Below are 20,614 nucleotides of genomic sequence, written 5' to 3'. Positions count from 1 at the left end.
ATTTGCATATGTTGAAACATCCTTGTGTCCCTGGGATGAATCCAACTTGATCATCGTGTATGATCTTTTACACGTGTTGTTGGATTTTGTTTACTAATATTTTGTTGAGAAGTTTTGCATCTATGTTCATCACCATATTGGCCTGTAATTTTCTTTTTTGGCAGTATCTTTGGTTTTGGTGTCAAGTAATGGTGGCTTCAGAGAATGAGTTTGGGAGAGTTCCCTCTTCTTCAGTCTTTTGGTAGAGTTTGAGAAAGATCGGTATGAGTTCTTTCTATTTGAAACTTAACCGAGACACAGATTCCATTTGTCTATCATACAAAGTTGAGTAAATTATTTTAACTTTTTTGAACGGCTCAATTTTCTCCTCAATGTCTTAAACTCAAAACTGGCCTGGTTAGAAGTTTTTACAGTGAGTTACTTATAGAGACATAGCAACTTTTATTCTCTATAAATGATTAACTGACAGATTTCTTTATCCATGCTTCTTTTAAAATTTTACTCTTTTATTATACTTACATAGTTCAGTGTGCTAAAGTATCCTTGCATAATTCAAGACTTTACCATAATACGAGAGACCATAAATCAGGATTACACACCTTTATGCTGTTTATAAATATAAAATTCTTGGTTGTTTTCACATTAATATATTTATACATTCAGTATTCTATTTGATTATGATAAACATTATACAGTGAAAGAGATATAGATACATATTTAATCTGTACAAATATATACATGCAAAACCCACAGATGAGATTTCTTTCTTAGAACCAAAGAAGACAACATTTACGAAAACCTTGAATTCTGTTTCTTTTAAATAAAATAGACCTGAATTGTTATTGCTTTCTCTGAGTCTACTTTTTCCTAGATGCATTTTACTCCTCTGGTTCATTCTGACCTAATAACTACTTTACGAGCCCCCTGTAATTCTGCCACTTCACGTGGTCTGTATCCACAGGGTCATAATTCTTCTATCACATTCTTACTCTGTCCTCTTCTATCTTAATTACTCTTCATATTTCTTTGAGTTTTAATTGGAATACTCAATCTCCTTACTTGGAGGTATAAGAAAAATATCATATTTGTATATTCTCTAATTTATACTGTGAGTTTTTCAAGAACAGCCTCTTTCATAGACTTCTTTGTACTCAGCCTTGTCATCATATCAAAGCCCAGGAACTGTAATGTACGTGGTGCAGAAATTCTATGTGAGAGACGATGGCATCCTGTATACAATTCTACTGGGATTATTCTGACCTTTCAAAACTATGTTTCTATTCTTTGTTTTTGAAGGATGAAAATAATACATATTATAATCATTGTAATTTTTAACATAAAACCTATATAAAGGAGAAAGTAAAATTCATCAATAGTCCCCTTCAAGCTCCTCACTTCCGGAGACAGTTAAGTTTAATAGTTTGAAATAAAATTCTTCCAGATATTTTTTTCCCACCTAAAATAATTTTATACAGAAATTTGTTTTACACATTGTGTGAGCCTGGGTTGGGGTGAAGGATCCTTGGGTGATCAGCTTAGCTGTCTGCTCTTTCCTGCAGTAAGAACTATGCTCTTGGCTACTGTGTCCTCCCTGCCTCCCTGAGCCCAAGCCGGGATGCCAGATACAAAGGGCTGGCACGGAGAGAGGCTTAGATGTTGGCCTAAGCTGAACACAGGTGAGGAGTGTTGCATAATCAAAGCCTGAGTAAATATAGGTAATAAGACACTTGCATTGACTAAATCTTGCAAGAAAAAGTATTTACGTTTCTCTTTGGTATTTTAGTTTCTCAGAAAGGAAATGCACAATGATTAGTTTTGCTAGAGCAGGCAGATAGCTAGATATGAGTAGAGAATGGGGGACACAGACCAAATGGCAGGAATTGGGCAGAAAGGAGGGGCACAGGCCAAATGCAGGAAACCACACATCATGTGAGCAGCAGGGGTCCTTGGGCAGAGAAATAAAAGCAGGAACATTGGGGCTGGTAAGGGATCATGACTTTTGGGATGACAAGTGGCCTGGAGAAGAACAAAGGTGAGAAAAGGCAAGAATTTCTAGTGTCCTAATGTAACCTTTTGCTCATTATGCCCTCATTTCAATAAAATTAGCCTTGCATATCAGAAGTACCCATCATGCACTGTTGCCATGACACTTTCAATCCAGACTAAATAAGGACAAAAATCCCTCTTCCCTATGGGAAGGTGGAGTTGGGATGATAATCAGGGAATACTACCCTCAAACCCATTCCTCCCCTATGAATATTCCACCCATTCATTTTTACACCCTATGTAACTAACTTGCTAAAGAAACTCGGGGCAGCCGCTCACCTGAGCCTGCCCGCTCTCCCCTGAGAGTGTACTATCCATCCTTTAATAAATCCTCACTTTACCTTTTTTAACCTCTAAGTCTTGTGTCTGAATTCTTTCTGGGATAGGATAAGAACCTGGAACACCAGTTGCATCTATTGACAATATCTTAAAATAAGAGTTTCCTATCCTGAGAGAATATCAAATTGTCCTTATATGTAGACCATTAAGAGTATTTTATTTGTCACATACATATATTTTTTTCATGATTTTTCCCTATCAAGACCTCTCCAACAAAGTCTTGATTTTAATATAATAATAGTACATACACTGAATACCATGTAGATTTTTAAATATACTGCTCTAGTTTCAAAATCAATTACTGGTTTTATTAAAGTAATTTCAGTTAATTATACGGCAACTGTGCTGATCATTTAAAGTCTTTATAGCTCAAATATTAGCAATCATTAACTTCTTTACACAGACTAGCTGTCCAATTTTATATAATTTACATGCATATTTGACTCACTAACATCTTTGCAATATTGAAGTTGATTTTTAATATAAAGTGGAAAAAGTCATTAAATTTTTAAAAGCCTATAACATTTTCAAGAAATGCTTAAACCATTAATTAAAGGGAAGAAAGCTATTTACACTATACCTCTAATTTCCATAGTAAATAATTTTAAATGTGAAATTTATTATCTGAATACAAGATGTTCCCTGAATATGTGCTGAAATACAACATGTATTTTGTACTTTGGTTTCCCTGATATTAAATATTTGTGTTTTAACTGTGCTGCTTTGTTGAATACTATTTATATCCTAGTGCATGACAGATATTAGAAAGAAGTCTTTGAAATGACTTTAGGAATAACATTTAGAACAACGTACAAAAGAGAAAAATATTTAAATAAATTTTGGAATGAAAAATCCTCATTTTTCTAGTATCATTTTACTTGAATATATTCACAATGACAATTGTGTCTGCTAAATAACATTTTGTAATTTATAAAGAGAAAGTAATATACTTTTACCAAAAAGCACATTAAATGTCTCCTTAAAAAATTTCATGAAAAACTCATATATTAAAACTCTTTACTCAAGATACATTCCTATACTAATAATTAAAAAGATTTGATCTTGCAACATCTAAAATCTAATATTTCCTGGTTATTCTCAAAACCTATTCACGGAAGTTCTAGGGTCTAAGAATTCAGTATTAACATTTTCCTCTGCAGCCCTCACATTTTCCAGCCTTTCTCTTTATCCCTACCTAGACATATCTAATAAGACAAAGTTAACTTCCTGCACCATCTACCCAAACAGATTGGTTTCATTCAGGAAGTCCCATTAACGTATAGAGTGGGAAACCCACATAGTATAACTCATGAAATACTTAGCTTCACTGAATTCCTACAAAGGGTCTTCTTTGGAAACACGCATCAAGAATTGTAGTTACTCATATTATTTCAAGAAAATAAAACACAAAGTAAAATATTTGTCAAACTGCTTGATGTGTACTACCTTGTCTTTACCATGAGGGTTAAAGCCACAATACAGATTAAGAATTAACTCAGTTTCAAAACAAAACAAACAAAAAAAATTCTGAATCCAACAAGTGTAAAATGACTTAGTGAAAACCACATGATACTTTAAAGCAGAGAATGAAATCAAATCCTAGTTCTGCTTTATCCTAAAGCTTACATTCTTTTTGAGATGCTATAGTACTTTCCAAAAATAGGCTAAAAATCATTTAGCCTAAAGACGATTCATCACATACATTTTACAGATGACCACATTTATGATGTTTGTTGACTTCTTTTTAACTCTTAGTCTTTTTTCCCTTTGGTCCCACTCTGGACAAGCTGATGCAAGAGCCAGCACACACCTTCTCCTTTGGAGCAGGTGGGAAATTTAAATCTCACACACCTCCTGACTGGGTGTCAGAACATTCCCCTGGTTACACCTTTTAATAGCTATAAACCCATCATCCCCTCTGCTTTGCCCAAGCCACCTCTTACCTGTTTGCACAAACTGATTTCCCCAGGTGTCCCTGGTATGAGGACCTTCTGTCAGATTCTCTTGGTGGGTGATGTGTCATCAGCTTCAACATCTGAATGCAGATTGGGGTTGGGGGGAGGTCCATCCTGCAAAATAACAAAATATTTATAACTCTATAAAGGAGTTTATAGGTCAGTTCTCAACCAAAGTAACAATATTACTCACAGATTCTAAGGAAAACATCCAATACGTAACTGGTTTGTTACAGATAGCTGAGATATATCAATATAAACCAAAGGTAAAAGTTTAGAAACTAATCATTTGATCCTTGACCCATTTTCCTATTTTATAACCTCACTGGACACTTCTGTGAATGAGATAATTGGTAGTAATCAAATACTATTCATTTTAAAATACTCTTTGTATCTAATATGTAACAAGCATCTAATAAATGCTATTTGAATAATAAATTAACAGACACAATTGATTATTCTGCTTACATTTATTCTTAATAAAATTTGATATACATTGTAGAGGCCTATTTATGTAAGAATCATCAAATCAGACTGACCATGTTCATACTGTTTCAGATTTTCATGATATAAAAAATAACACTTTCTAAAAAGAGTAGAATAAATGCTGTATATATTCACAGTCTAAAAAATCTGCATCCATGTGGAATTACCATTTAAAATAAGGGCAAAATTTAACAAAGAATGTCAGAGTTTATGTCAATAGAACTTTGATAATGATTTTTATGCTCCAAAATTAACATGGACCCACCAGTTAAAATAATTAGATACCTTAATTAGTTATACTATTAATGAATTCTGATCCTCTACTAAGAAATTGATTGAGAGTAACAGCATTTTATTTAAATTCTAACTCTAAAACAAACAAACAAATGCACAAACTGGAAGAATTAATCATTTTCTGTCAATGTTTTCTAATTTTCCATTGATGAAAATGAAATAAAGGAATGTGTTATAACACAGCTTATATACAGATCTCTTTGGAGTTTCATGCATTGGCACAGACTTTCTGTCTTCAGGGAACATTGCATTTTTTAAAACTATCTCTGAACAACCTAAATGTCCTCGACAGATGACTGGATAAAGAAGTTGTGGTATATTTATACAATGGAATACTACTCAGCCATAAAAAATGATAAAATAATGCCATTTGCAGCAACATGGATGGACCTGGAGATTGTCATTCTAAGACAAACAAGCCAGAAAGAGAAAGAAAAATACCATATGATATCACTTACACTTGGGATCTTTAAAGAAAAAAAAAAAGACAAACTTATTCACAAAACAGAAACAGACTCACAGACATAGAAAACAAACTTATGGTTACCAGAGGGGTAATGGGGTGGGAAGGGAAAAATTGGGAGTTCGAGATTTGCAGGTACTAATACACATAAAATAGATAAACAACAAGTTCCTACTGTATAGCACAGGGAAAGATATTCAATATATTATAGTAACTTATGTTGAAAAATATGAAAATGAAAATATACATGTTCATGTATGACTGAAGCATTATGCTGTACACTGGAAATTGACACAACACTGTAAAGTGACTATACTACAATAAAAAAAATTTAAAAAAATAAAACTCTCTCTGCTGCAAATATTAATCGGTATAATGCCCCTGTTAAATCACTCTGCAGTAAGATTAAACTTACACATGTTTTCAAGTTAATACACTGTTACTGAGATAACCAAAACTCTTTAAAAATCATAATTTTCTGTTCTTTTCATATCTCCTGTTCAAGACACATATTGTCTGCCCAAAGAAATGGAGAGGATGGAAATCCCTTGTGATCTATTTAATATATAGCTCTTAGGAAGCTAATATAGAAATTAAAGTTCTCATGCAAAAAATATATTAGAAATATGTGGAGAAACAAAAAATAAAGTGTTACTTCTTAACATATTTATGTGATCCCAAAAACAGTATGGAAGAGACTTTCTAGTTTGAAGGTGAATTTGCTAATATGGAAGGAGTGAAACTCACAAAAGGCCATTAAGTCATACCCTTTTGTCTGAATGTTGCAACATGTAAACAACTCAAGATAAAATGAATTTGAAATTAATAGAGAGGGAAAACAGAATTATGGAAAAAAAGAGAGAATGGGTTTTTTGTTTGTTTAAGGTGTGGCAATCATTGGCTTCTGACATTTGCATGGTGCTGGTCCTAGAATATTTAACATTATGCTACTTGATTCAAGATTCTTTGTTATCAGGTTCCCTTGCCAGCACTGAAGTTCTGGAAGTACAAACATAATATCTTTTTAACCAAGATTCATGGGCCCAGGAGTCAATACTTTTTAGCAAGAGACATGAACTTAAGTGTCAGTTCCTCAGATTTTTAGTGCAGAGTTTGTGTTAACAGGATCTGATGAGGCTCTTTCCAGTAAGATAAAAAAAGGAGTCTTAAATCAGTTACTTCCAATTTTTAGCTAAAGGTCACACAAGGAGTCCATACTTTATCCTTGAGAATAACTTTTTGTACTTGTTAGTAATAAATCTGGCTTCAGTGACTTAAGACTTTATAATAATATATTAGATGATTGTGAAAGCTTTGAAGTGTCTTTGTTCTCTCAGTTTTCATTGCTGATGATGGATGATAAGGACAAAGATGTTTGTAGATGGTGAGCAGCATCGGATAAAGCATTGACACTGATAGTTATTTATGTTATTCTGAAAGCAAACATAATGGTTCCAGATTAGAATCAGACTATTATTAATTACAGCAATGACCACATCAGTTTTCCATACCTCACTCTCAGAAAGATGCAATGAGAGGCCGATGGTTAGCCACCCATACAAAAAGTGGTTTTCTTATACTACAGGAGAGGAATCTGAAATTATGTGTTTACAAAGTGACTGATATACAGTTACACTCCTCTCCCACTTGAGAGAGAGAGAAACTGTACCTCCTTAATGAAAACAAATCTCCAAGGCAAGAAGAAGAAGGTCCCTAGTTTACAACCATTTTGAATGTGAATGTAAAGGAACAGCCCAGGGATCCAGCCCCTGTGAAATGCAAACCCACACCTCTGTGCAAAGTACACTGAAAACGTGAAAGAGCAAATGCTTCCAGAGGACAAAAGGACACAGTGTCTATTTTTAGCATGTCAATTTCCATTGTTCAGGAGGCCAGAACCCTGCAGGAACACTGAAAAATCCAAGGAGGACTACTTTCCCAGTGTCTTGCAAAGCTTTTTATAAAATATAAAATCATAAAGTGAATGCCTTTTTTAGCAGATAGAGAGATTCCCAAATTAGACAGCTCACCAAAAGTGTGGGTCATTGCCCACCAGTTGAGGAGGAATTCTCAGCAGAAGCAGAAAGACAAAGTGAAAGACACCTTTATTGCTCAAAAGAGAGAAGGGAAAGAAAGTGTTTGAGTGGGGGAAAAGAGAAGAGAAGTGCTCCAGTGGGGAACTGTTAGCCCAGGTGGCAGGATGAGAGCTACATCTCCAGGTAGGGGCACAGGGGCTTTTCCTGGAGACTTCTGCCCTCATGTCCTCCTTCCAGGTGTGTTGGAGTCAATCACTTTTTCCAGTCCTTATGCAGGATATTCTGGCTGTTGTCATGGCAACTGTCAACTCTCCTGGTGCTGCTGGGTGTGTCATTTAGTATGCTAATGAATTATAATGAGGCTCAAAGTCTACTGGAAGTCAAATCCTCTGCCATCTTGGGCCTAATTGGTTCTCACCAGTTTTTGTTTTTTCTCTTTGCAGCTTCCTCCTGTGACTTAGATAGGAGTAATTGGTTTCTACTCAAGGGAGGGACAGAGGTATGATCCTGGGGGCAATAGCCTTGAATTTCTAACAGAGAAATTCAAGAGACTACTGAAGGGGAGGCTAAGGAAGAGATCTGGTCATCACACAGTATACCTTTTTTCCTCTGGTAGCAAGTATAGTGTCTGTAAAACATCTCAGGAATGTGCATCTGATAATGAATCTGTGACTTTATTGTCCTAATTATCAACTGCTTGAGCCTGCTCTTTTATGACTCAGAGAGGCCTGGGAAATTTCATCTTTTCTACAAACAAGAGGCAGAGGTTTGGGAGGGTGCCCCGCAAGGTCCTGCTAGGACTCCCCATTGGTATTGGATATTTAAGTTAGATAACACAAATTGGACACACGGTATTAAAGTTGTGAGTTTATCTTTTAAGTTATGTTTACATAATCATCTTTTCATTGAGCAAAGCTGCTAGCCATCCAAAAAACAGACAAACAATAATAAGAATGTGTACCTGTTCATTTAAATGGTACAAATGCATAAATTCCATTTGCTGGTGTTCAAACACCTATGTCCCACTTTCATAGATATTTGCCAGAATTATGAGGTTGGCAGACAGGACATGTACTAGAGACAGCCTCAGGAATTTTGAGCAAAATTGTCCAACAAATACTGATTTAAGATTGCAGCCAAATTTCTGTTATGGGAAAAACTGAAAAGTTTGGGCCAATTAATTATGTTGGGTGATTTGATCACACTGGAAGCAGGTATAAGAGAGTTTATTTAATACTGCTATGGGCCAGTTTTGAGGTCCTGGCTCAGTTTCCCTTTCTAACTAAGTTCACATTCCCCAACCATTCACCTTACTGGGTTCTCATACTTCAGGCCACAGTATACCTTCCTTGGATTAAATACCATAAAATGAATGATAGTCAATTTGCCTGAGAGCCATCCAAATTATTTAATGAGCCAATCCCCAGGGAACCCATGAAATCTAGCTAATGTCACCCTACTTGGCACATATAAGCTGTCCCCTGAATTCCAACTTGCTGTTATCTTATCCCCAGGTCGACCTTTGTAAGGCCCTCAGTGAAGGCCTTCTCTCACTCAGCCTTTCATCTATCTTGAGTGTCAGTATGTTGTGCCCACCATCAAAAGAATCTTCAAATTTTATGAAACTGAAGGTAGAATCCTCATTTTAGGAATGACATTCAATTAATTTATAAGAATGTAAATGATTATTCCTGAATGAAAAAATACACAAAGAGAATTGTAAAAAATCTCCAAGGCTTTTGATTAATACTATAAATCAATCAAATGATATGGCATGTATTATAAATTGATATATCATGAATTATACTGGACTGACAGGTGTACTAAAATCTGCAAACAAGAATTAATTGGTAAATAGTACCTAGTCTTTGGGTTTCAGCATAAATCCTCACATGAGAAAGCTACTTATGCATATAAATTATGACAATGAAACTGTATAGGTTTGGAAAACAATTCTCACAATTATGAGTTGATTACAACTTGGAGAATTCATACAAGCTTCATTCCTCACATGAACAATTTTTAATCTTTCTTTTTATAAGGAGATAGAATACAATTTGTGTTAACTGGGTCATTCCAGCAAAGTTCACATTCATATTATTATTATTATAGATAATGTAACCTCACTCATTTACGTTAACTTTCATCTTAACCCAAGTAACTAACTTTTGCTTAATACAAACACAGACACAGTGAAAACTAATCACAGATCCATAAACTCTTCATCTTTATGAGCAGATATTTCATATAAACTTCAGAAATTCTACTGTCAAAAAAAAAGGCACCAAAACATAACAGCATACAGAAGCATTTTCACATTCTATATGGAAAAAAAAAAAAGGTAAATTAAAATTATGTTTAATGATCAAAGCTTCTATTTTTGCTTGCTTTGAAATTCCCAGGAAACCAAAGATTATTTATTAACACATTTTAATATTAGTCTAAGGTCTAAAATTTACTTTGGAACTTGGAAATTGTAATTAAAGTCAATATATTAATCCCTCATTATTCCTAGAATTATTAGAATTTATGGGTTTTAATGTTTTGAGATAACCTAATAATTACAATCTAACTTAAGTGCCATTTTATATATTTGAAATCTGAAACATTTGTGGGAACAGTGATAGCTTCTTTGACTCATAAACCAATGTTTATTTCTAAAAGTTTAAATCACGAGATGCTTAGAAATAATCTTGCATAGAATATTTTCTTGGCATTAATTTACAAAGTAATACTTGGAAGAAGACATATGCATTAGTTAACTTGTGTTATTCACATACTTAATAGGACTACTACGTGTTCTTATTTTAATACACTTTATAAGCTTATGTGTTTATAAAACTGAATTTTAAAGACTTCTTAAATCATATTTATGCTTTCTTCTTCATTTCGTGGAACTAAAGGTCATCTTTTCCCTTTTACATTGAGCAAGGCCATTACTAAATTACTTTCCCAAGTTGCAGGTTTTATTTTTCTTTTTTGTATATATAAGCTCATATATCTTAAGCAAAATAAATTCAGTTTAGTAATTTTTCTTTAGTTTCTTTTTATAGATGGCAATTGCTGTGTATTAGACTAGATATTTTTATAGTGAACATATAATAATTTTCTTGATCAATTCATTTCCAAAAGTTCCCGATAGAGGGGATAAAGTAAAAGAGAAAAAAATAAAATAAAAAGGAGAATTTGAAGAAGCCAGTTTCATCGATGTGGGAAATTATTATTGTCAAAAGCTATGTATCGGCCTTCTGCATGAAGGAAAGAAATATTAGATGCAGAAGTCTTCTGAGACACACGCACACGAGCTTTTATAAATCATTTAAATAAAGTGAACTTTCATAAATGTTCTATCTTTCGGACAAAGAATCTAGACTCTCTCTTCCTTTTTGTGCTAAATTGTCTCCAAAATGAAAAATTTTGTTTATGTCAAAAGTTCCTCAAAGTGACCATTGTAATTCCAGATTGTCCTTTATGAAATCCTTTCAAAAATTAATTTTTTTGTGCTTTGGCACCCATACAAATGGGCAGATGGAAACTGGCTTCATGGCAAACATCAAATGATGGTTGCCCTTTGCTTTTTTATTGGTGAAAAACAAACATTATTCATTAAGAGTCCTCCCAAAATCAAAACCAACGCTGAACTCGTATGTACCTCATAGAAAGTCTTAGAAATTGTAAAACTGAAATATAGAAATTGTATAGAATTACTCTCTAATTATACCACATTAAAAACTATAAAGAAATTGCAAAGGTAGAAATGAAAAAAATCTAACAATGTGGCAGTTTACTCAATTAACTAAGCAATACCTTGATAAAAGAAGTAATCAAAATTCAATTGCCAAATAATTAAATCTACAAGATATGACAAGTGTACAGAGAGGAAATTAACCACCTTAAAACTCATCATTACTCACAAAAGGAAAGAACGAAAATAATAAAGGCGATATTCAATTTGATGACATACAGAACAAAAAAATTTAAAAAGTTACAAAGATTAGAATTCATTAGAAATAGAAATTTTTCAATGAAAAATAAAAGTACAAGAGAACTCTGATACATCTACGGAGAGATTCTTGAAAAAGTATAACCTAACAGTGGTATAAAAACAGAAATATGAAAAAGATTCTGTCAATGTGAAAACTGCACTGGCTATAGTTGAACCGTCTAGAGTGACCTAGTCCAAGGCTGTTCAAATGAGGAAGAGAATGGGTTCCAGACTCAGTTCTGCTGTTAAGAGATGAAGTGGAGAGGATTTTAGGCTGCCTCTCTGTGTCAGCCGCGTCTTGGCAGGAAAATAAATATTCCCCGATCTTTGTGATTGGAGGCAGTTTTGTAACTTGGAATCAGGCCCTTACACTTCCACAGGGACTGTGAGACAGGCTGCTTTCATCCTTGGTGATGATGTTTCACTGGGATGGGTCCCGGCCCTTAAGAATCACAATCCTGGGTTTTAAAACCGGCAACAGACTTTTAAATGAGTTATAGCTCAAGGAGCAGGGTATGAACTTGCAGTTACAAACTTCCTAAAGTAAGTGGTCTAAGAAAAGGGAGGTCAGGTGTCTAGAGTCAGAAGGATTCTATCTAAGTCTAGTTAAACTAAGAAGAATATTAAGGCCCAGTTAGTCAGTACTCCGGGGCCCCATGTTTCCACAAGTCATTATTTTTGAAATTGAACATAACACAACACATACTAATAATGTTATCACATGATAACTAAATTGTTCCATAGCACAGAAAAAGGAAGAGCATGTTCAACTTTTTAACTGCAGCGTAACCCTCATAACATAAACATCACAAAGTACCAAATGAAAATTACCAGCCAGTCTTATCTCTGAGTATTTACACACAAATACACACACACACACACACACACAAATTTAACATGAATGGATTCATTCCAGCTGACATTAAAAAAAAAAAAATTGAAAGAGCTGGGCTGTGTATCGGCAGGGGTTGTACCAGGAAAGAGAGGATACACTTAAAATGGATTAATTGAAAACAGTTCAGTGAAGGCACTGTTTACAAAGGTTTGAGCAGAGTTAAGAGATTAATATGGATAGTGCAACTCCTAGGGAATGAACAACAGTGGCAAAGGGGTAGGCGATCTCACAGAGATACAAGGAAATAACATTACATGTAATCTTAAAGGGACAAGGGAGGTGGGATCCCGATTTAACGAAGTCTGGTAAAAACTAGGGCCACAGACCACTAGATAAACCTTAGGGCCAGAAAGAAATGCACGCTTCGCCAGGTCTGCAGCCACGTTTAAAAGGAGATGCGGGAATAACCGTCTCCAGATCTCCTTACCTCCCGCTCGAAGACCTTCTGAGTGTGCGCCCACTGGTCAAACCCAATAGGAAGCCAGAGGGCAAAGGAGCCTTCCAGAGTAGACAGCAGGGCAGAGAGGGCTGGTGTACTGAGATCGGGGAGGGGGAGAGCAAAGATTGTATCCCAATTTGAAATGAGCTCCAAGATCAGGAGACGTGCTACATGTTATTGAATCTAAGACTAAACTGATTGGAAGATGCCATTATGTGGCACTAACAAATAAGAAATGCTGGCAACTGAATTATAATACGTCCTAATCTGACTTTTTAAAAATTGTACTGATTTAAAATATTTTAGATTAGATAAAAATGTTATATCACTCTTGGCAACAAAAACACATGCAAAGCTAGCCGAGATATTCTGAAACTGCCACTTATTCACTGTGATTGTTTGAAATCACTTGACTCAGCTTCCCTATGTCCTACCACCTGTACCGTCAAGAACATTAATGAGGTGACCTTTCTTAAAAGAATGCCTGACCACCATCCTCAGGAGGCTCCTCCAAGACACAGACTCTCATTTTACAAGTTTTGATGCTGGTACTTGAACCATTGTACCAAAAGGTACCAATGGAAAGTTTCCAGACACCTTTCCAGATTCATTTTCTTTCTTCAAATGATCCATGGGTAGAGTTTGAGAGAAAAGAAATAAAAATCTTCTCTCCTTGTGAAATTAGTAATATTTTGAATCACTGTCACATACAAATGAACCTGTATTATACTACACCAAGACATCATGTTAAGGTGGGCCACATTAGGAGGATTATATAGGATTCCAAGGAAAAAAAAGTATTTAAAAATGTACTAAGGATATAATAGAAATTACAAAAAAAAATTGAGACATTTGTTCCTTCAATAAGTAAACTTGAAGAAAACACTGTGTATATTTTTAGATCCATGTTTTTTTCCTGTATATAATGAGGTTTATTATCTATGTTTTATGGGGAAGAAATTATGATGCCTGACTACCGAGTCCAGGAAACCTGCAGAGGTCACCAAAAAGACAATCATGCTGCACATTTCTACAGCTCTGAGAGTGAAGAGAGTGAGGGCAGAGCAGCTGTGGGATTCCCTGCCGAGAGGCAAAAATCAGGCGGAACCCCAACATGTCACTCTGACACGGTTTTTCTCTCGCTTACTTTTTTTTTTCTCCCAGGCTGGAAAACTGCTAGGAAGTCAGAGGGAATGCTCAGAGTGTTAATTAGGGGCAGGAAAATGCTCTTCAATGGCTTCTCTTTAGTAGTTTCTAAATATGAAATTAAAAGCCTCTCCTCCTAGTGGAAGGAGATGCTGCACAAAAACAGCCTGCCAAAGGGCTCTGGAACCGAGACACGGTGAATCTAGGATCAAACGTTTGCTTTGCGGGCTTTTCCTTCCAGCAGAGCGCTCCAGCTGAGTTAAATGTCCGTCTGCCTCCTATTGGAGTCTGGGGAGGATAATGAGACAATGCATTTATGTGCCTAAATTAATTTTATAGCAGCCTTTCTCCCATTGATTGATTAGTTAAAGTCAACAAGGAAATAGGAAATACTCAAGTGAAGTGAGGTGCTGTTTACTTCCATTTCTTGCTCTGCACTATACTGTCATCTAAAATATGTCATGTTAATGTTAGGCAATGCTTCAAAATTGAGTTTCATCAAGGAAGAATGTTTCTGTGGGAGGCGGGTCTTACCTGAGTGTCAAAGAAGTATAGAGATTCATGTTTGTTTGTTTTTTAATTAACTCATCCTTAGAATTCTTAGCTACTTCAGTTTAAAACCCACCTACAATATATGTGCATAGGTAAATAGATGCAGATATACAACTTTGTATTTAATGCATCTCATGCAACAAGCTTTTGCTAAGGGGACAAGCAGGGTAAACTGCAGTCTACCCGCATACCATAGTGGCATCCACTATGGTAAATAGTAGACATAGTGACAATAAGCAGGACCCTGCAGGGCCCTCCCAAGTACCAAAGCTCCTATGCGTCCCCCATTTCTTTTTTCTAGTAAAAGGCTTTAGTCTTCTAGAACTTTCCTGAGTTCCAAAGAGCAGACATGGGCAGTTACTCATTAGGGAAGTGAGGGAATGCAGAAACAAAGGAAAAGCAGTCAAATCAGAAAAGAAATAACAAGAAACCAGCAATGAAACAGAGTCCTAGTTCCTCCTCAAGGGATGCACAGAACAGTCTGACAGGTGACTTTCAGTTGTTCTTCAGGAATTCAGATCCTCCCCCTACAAAGACACCACCACCCCCAACACACACACACACAGTGGAGAATGGTGATTATGTGCTGAGCACAAACACTAGACCCTAGGCTGGTTGAAAGCAGATTAATGATTGAGAGTCCTGAAACACCACACTGTCCGCTCACCGTCAACCAATCAGAAGAAAGCCATGCACCCTGCAGCCCCTAACCCCCAAATGCTACCTTCAAAAGCACCTCTCTGAAAGGCATCTGGGAGTTTGGGTCTCTTGAGCATGAGCTGCCCATACTCCTTGCTGGGCACCCTGCAAATAAAAGCTGTACTTTTCCTTCACCACAACCTGATGTCAGTAAACTGGCTTTGCAATGCTGTAGGTGAGCAGATCCAAGTTTAGTTTGGTAACAGTAGTGACTAGGAAAGCAGCTCCTCCCTGTGTGGCTAGACTTTAGTAGCACTGAACACAACAGAACACCGAGAATGGGAAAGGTAGCCTAAACATTATGCTTTCCTAGGCTCCCTTCCACGTTTGTCCTGCTTCTGCTCACACGGAAGTACTTCCAGACATTTGTTTTTTATATTTAGACTTTCTAATTGTTTTTGCCAAGAGGATTAGCTCAGCACTGGTTAACTCAAAATTATCAGAAATGGAAATTTTGTATTTTTAATCTCCCCAGGTGTTTCTAATATATACTGAGAACTTTGATCTAGCCAAAGATGACCTATTAGCTTCTAATTATAATGTTAATTTGATTATGAGTTGAGTTTTCATTGATAGCTACATTAGCATAATAAATGATAGTAAAATACCTCTCTAGCATTTGTCCAAATTTTCTATCCAACTGGTAATGTCTATTAAACAAGAGACTTTTCTTGGTATGTGACTTTTGGCCTTTAAACAACTGCAACTCTCAACATTCTGTAGCTGCTTGTGAAATTTGGGCCAGTTTTACTCACAGGAGCTTATTCACCTTACTGTTTTTCATAAGGAATTGGCATATTGCAGTGTGTCAGTGCATCACCTCAGGCAGGCAGAAATCACTTCTGAGATCTTAACCTGCAATCTTTGTTCACAAAAGCAGGTATTAATTCCCAGTTCATTACACAACTGGATGAACCAGCAGGCATTACATGTCCCTCAACATTTAAATAAAATGCTGCTCATCTCTAATTGGATTAAACATTATAATTTCCCTAACAATTCTTCTATTTCAGGATTGTTTCATGGACCTACGAAAATTAGAGACTATATGACCTGACTTTTCTTATTCTTTCAATCAATAATTCATCCTCAATATTTTTACATAACAGGTATAAAATACATTCACATTTTATGGCAAGACAAGAAAAATTCAAACATAAAAAATGTTATCTGCACCTTGGACTCCTCCCTCCCCTCTGCTGTGCACTGTGTACCTACATGACGCACTGAACAACTTCCTCGTGGGCAAAATACCTGCTCAAACATAAAGAGGAGCATTTTCCCATCACCAACAATACTTAAGAGATAACATTCCTTCTTAATCTTGTAAGGAACCCCAGTGATCCATGACCCACTGCTTTGTGCCAGATTGTGTAAACTGTCAATAACACATCATTTAATGTATAGTCCTCTGTCTCAACAACATATGTAACTATGCTTTGACTTCTAACTGGCAGAACAGATCTTGGAGTTTTCTGATATGCTGTTTCTGGGTAACAATAGTCCATTTGGCCCAAATAAAATTTTCCACTTCTTTCTTACTTTGATTGATTAATTTTTTGTCAACATAGGCCAGGAATTTTAAAAAAGGGGCTTCAGAATGTTCTTGTCTGCATGTGTCTGTCTGTCTTTCCTTTTCTTTTTTTTTTTTTTTTTTCTTTCTTAACTGGGACTCTGATGCTCCATTTGGAGCAGTACTTCTTGCTTGGATTGCAACCTTCTGAAATTTTTCTTTACTAAGTTAGAAGACAACAGCATTGGTGGTTAATTGGTTCTTTGCTCCTGAAATAGGAATAATTGAAGTACAGTGATTCATATGCAACCAATGCACACCATCAATGCTTAAGCAATTTCTTTTACATTTCAAAAACCCTGTAACAAAGACAATACTGCAAAGAGCAGAGTTCTCCATCCTTAGCAGAAAGGAAACTTCAAATAAACCCTCTTTCAAGCATATCAAAGAGCCTTTAATGGGAAAATTACATTGTAATCTCTAAAAACACCAGTTTAGCAGTAAAATGAGTTTCTAATTAGTGGGCCCTATTATTTTGCTATTTGATAACAATTTAGCTTCTTAGTGAAGCATATTAACTCTAAAACTTTTGAGGAAAATTTATAAACCTTGCTGCCAAGAGCACCACAATTGATGGGCACTAAATATTTAGAATCTATTAAACTAAACATGTTCCTAAGTGTCTTAAGGGTGAATGATGAGTTACAGCCTACAGGACAAGGGGCTACATTGCCTCCTGATTGTTAAGGCTCAAGCAATTCAGTTCAGAAGGGGTCATCTGTTTGTGTTTGTAAGGCAGTGAAATTTTGAGTCAAGTTCTATATATCTATGTCCTCTCCTATCTAGTCCTTGAAAATAACATAAATAGAAATAACACTGTAATCAAGTAGCAGGTTTTGCTGGGCATTTGGCCCTAAAGAGTTTATTTTAGACACTTTGTTAGGGTCTGAATATAACACTGCAAATGAGATAAGAAACCCAAGATCAAATCCTTGTCTCTGATCAAAATAACACTGTTTGGGTCAATCATGATATAAAAACATAGTGATGTTTCACATTTCTATTAGTGAAAGAAAATACATTTTGTTTAGTCTCTTTTTTATCACATCAAATGTTTGCAAGATTAATGTTTTTCAAAAAAATGGACTTTCTTTTTGTTTATTTTCCTCAGACTTCACATGATAAGTAACAAAAGTGAAATGGTAAATTATAATTGTATCTTATCAAGAAGCTGTATAAAAAGCACATTAGCAAAGTATCTGTTGTTTGGACCAGGTATGGCGATGGTGATTAGGTAACTGGAAACTGAACTTTACTAATATTCACAGAAGAGACTGAGAGAAGGTAATGAATAAACTGTAATGTGTTTCTGAGGATGTGAATTGGGTTATATTTATCTGTCTGAGGGGAAAAAAAAAAGAATAGAATGTCTTGCAAGCTACCAGTGAGAAAGGAAGGGGGCAGGGCACAGCCATTCAAGGAATGTACAGCCATTAACATCAAAATGGTGAAGATTCAACCCTCAGGAGGCCTTGAGGCTCAAGATGGCAGGAGATTTGACTTCTAGCAGATCTTAAGCTTCATTATACGCTCACTGTAATATATTAACATGGTGAATAACATGCCCACAGGCCCACAGTCCCAAGGCTAGCCACAAAAGGTCAAAGAATGGGAAATGGCCAATTTCCTGGGAATCACAGCCCCTTCCCCAGGCTACTTAGACCAGTCCTTCCAATTATTAGCATATGAAGCTACCAAAGCCCATAAAAATGGCAACATGGTGCCTTGTAGCTGCTGCCTCTCTCTCTCCATTCAGAGACAGCCCACACTCTGTCTATGGAGTGTGAATCTGCTTTTAATCTGAGCACCCAACCCCCACACCTCGTGGCCTTTCTCTTGCCTTTCAATGTATCCCTCTGAATAAATCTACCTTTACTCAACTTGAATTCTTTCCTGTGTGAAGCCAAGGACCCATACTTGGTGGGGCACGTCCCAGGGGCTCAACCAAAGCCTGGGACACAGCCCTTCTCATGCCCCACATCTGTTTTTCCTGCATCACTAGGACCAAATTCTAAATATGTTTTATCTCTGCAGACAAAAAATTGTTACCTGCCTTTCCAGTAAACAAAGAATGTTGCCCTCCATCAAGCCATCAGCCACTGCAGCTTCCACCTCTGGTACACCCTGAGGGGAACTGGGGATGGAGGAGAACAGGCTAGGTCTTACTTTTCTTACCTGTGTGAACAAAAATACTGTGATGTGAATGAAGATACTGCAATCATATCAGTAAACAAAGAATTCTGAAACCAAGTCATCAGCGGCTGCTGCCACCCCCCAGTGAGGACAGGCCTGCAGCCACTCACAATGGTGCACTCTGAGCGGACTCAGAATAAGAAAGGACAGGATACTGGCCCTAGATAGGTGCTTGTCAAAGGAATGACATCAGTGAGCCCAAATGTTTGCTTCCTCTCATACATAGAAAATCACTTAATTCTTTAACTTGAGATGCCTGGTTGTCTTTAGATAACAAGCAATCTTTTATTGTTCCAACTACCTGGTCTTTGTTGTAAAGCTCCTATATATCTTGGCTCCTCCCCCACCTCTTTGGAGCAGTTCCTCAGAGCAATCTGAGAGGTTGTCACCCCGGCTCGAGTCCTCCCGCCAAATAAAATGTAACTCTTAACTTTTAGGCTGTGCGTTTATTTCAGTCGACAACTATTACAAAAATTAAAAACCAAATTCTGTCTACTAAGGAGCATATGATGTATCTTATGAATAATCTTACCCATAAGACTCATGTAATGTGAGAATTTCAAGTAGAAATTCATGAAAAATTGTAGAACACATGTTCTTTTTTGGCATTACTTGTTTTCAGTTTTTAATTATTTTATAGTCTTTCTTAGCTTAAATAGTAGCTTTGGGGAGAGTTTTGTATTACTATTTCCAAATTGCAAAAATTTCAAATTTGTTGCTGTTGAAAATATTTGTTTTCATTTTTCTAAGAATTTTATACAACACATTTTTCAGACTGTTTGAAATGAAATAAAATGCATTGGTTAGTATAACTTACTCTGTTCTCATTTTGTTTTTTCCTACTTCTCTTTCATATATTTATTAGTGAATTTAATTATCTGAGTATAGATTTTTATAAACCAACTACATTTTCAAGATTTCAATCATGAAAATTAAGAATTTTGGCCTTTGCCTTTGGTGAACAATAGCCTAAGAATGTTGATTAAAATAGATACAAATTCTGCTCTATCATGAATCCTATCATGAGAACATCCACTTAAAGTACATGTTACTAATACTAGCCAAGCTCCATCATGTGCCCGATCATATGATAAGCAGTTTTGTACAAATTATTAGCCATCATAACAAAGCCAGGAGACTCAGCTTCCTCATTTGTAAAATGGGGGTTAAATACTCCTCATGTTCCTTATCATTAAAATATATCATAACTTACTGGCAAAGAGTTACTGCTAGCTACTTATCTTGGTACAGACAAGCATTATTCATCTTCTAATAAATTCACATATTGAAAGTAATTAACCAAAAAAGTTCTAGCTGAATTCTAACTTTTAATTAATTATTCAGTGCTGCCGAAGGTAAAGTCAGATTTAGGTCTTATATTAAAGTGATGAGATTAAACAGAAAATATTCAACAGAAACCTTACCACTGCCATAAAATGTTCACCTGAAAGAATCTGAGAATGTAAGAATTGTGTTGATGGTGTTACAAAACAAACACAAGCTAGAGGCAGAA

General features: G+C 35.9%; 1 long non-coding RNA gene across 1 annotated transcript in view; it reads right to left on the bottom strand.

Moving 5' to 3' along the window:
• LOC141577399 (uncharacterized) overlaps nucleotides 1-4,464 on the bottom strand; it is a 194,407-nt gene extending 189,943 nt beyond the window's left edge. Inside the window, exon 1 of the long non-coding RNA XR_012506273.1 lies at nucleotides 4,329-4,464. This is a non-coding gene — a long non-coding RNA (uncharacterized LOC141577399). The remainder of the gene's footprint in view (nucleotides 1-4,328) is intronic.
• Between the last annotated feature and the right edge of the window lie 16,150 nt (nucleotides 4,465-20,614).

The sequence above is a fragment of the Camelus bactrianus genome, chromosome 4, assembly GCF_048773025.1.
Source record: "Camelus bactrianus isolate YW-2024 breed Bactrian camel chromosome 4, ASM4877302v1, whole genome shotgun sequence".
NCBI classification, from domain to species: domain Eukaryota; kingdom Metazoa; phylum Chordata; class Mammalia; order Artiodactyla; family Camelidae; genus Camelus; species Camelus bactrianus.
The sequence above is the reverse complement of the archived record's forward strand: the minus strand, read 5'-3'. Positions and strand labels throughout refer to the sequence as shown.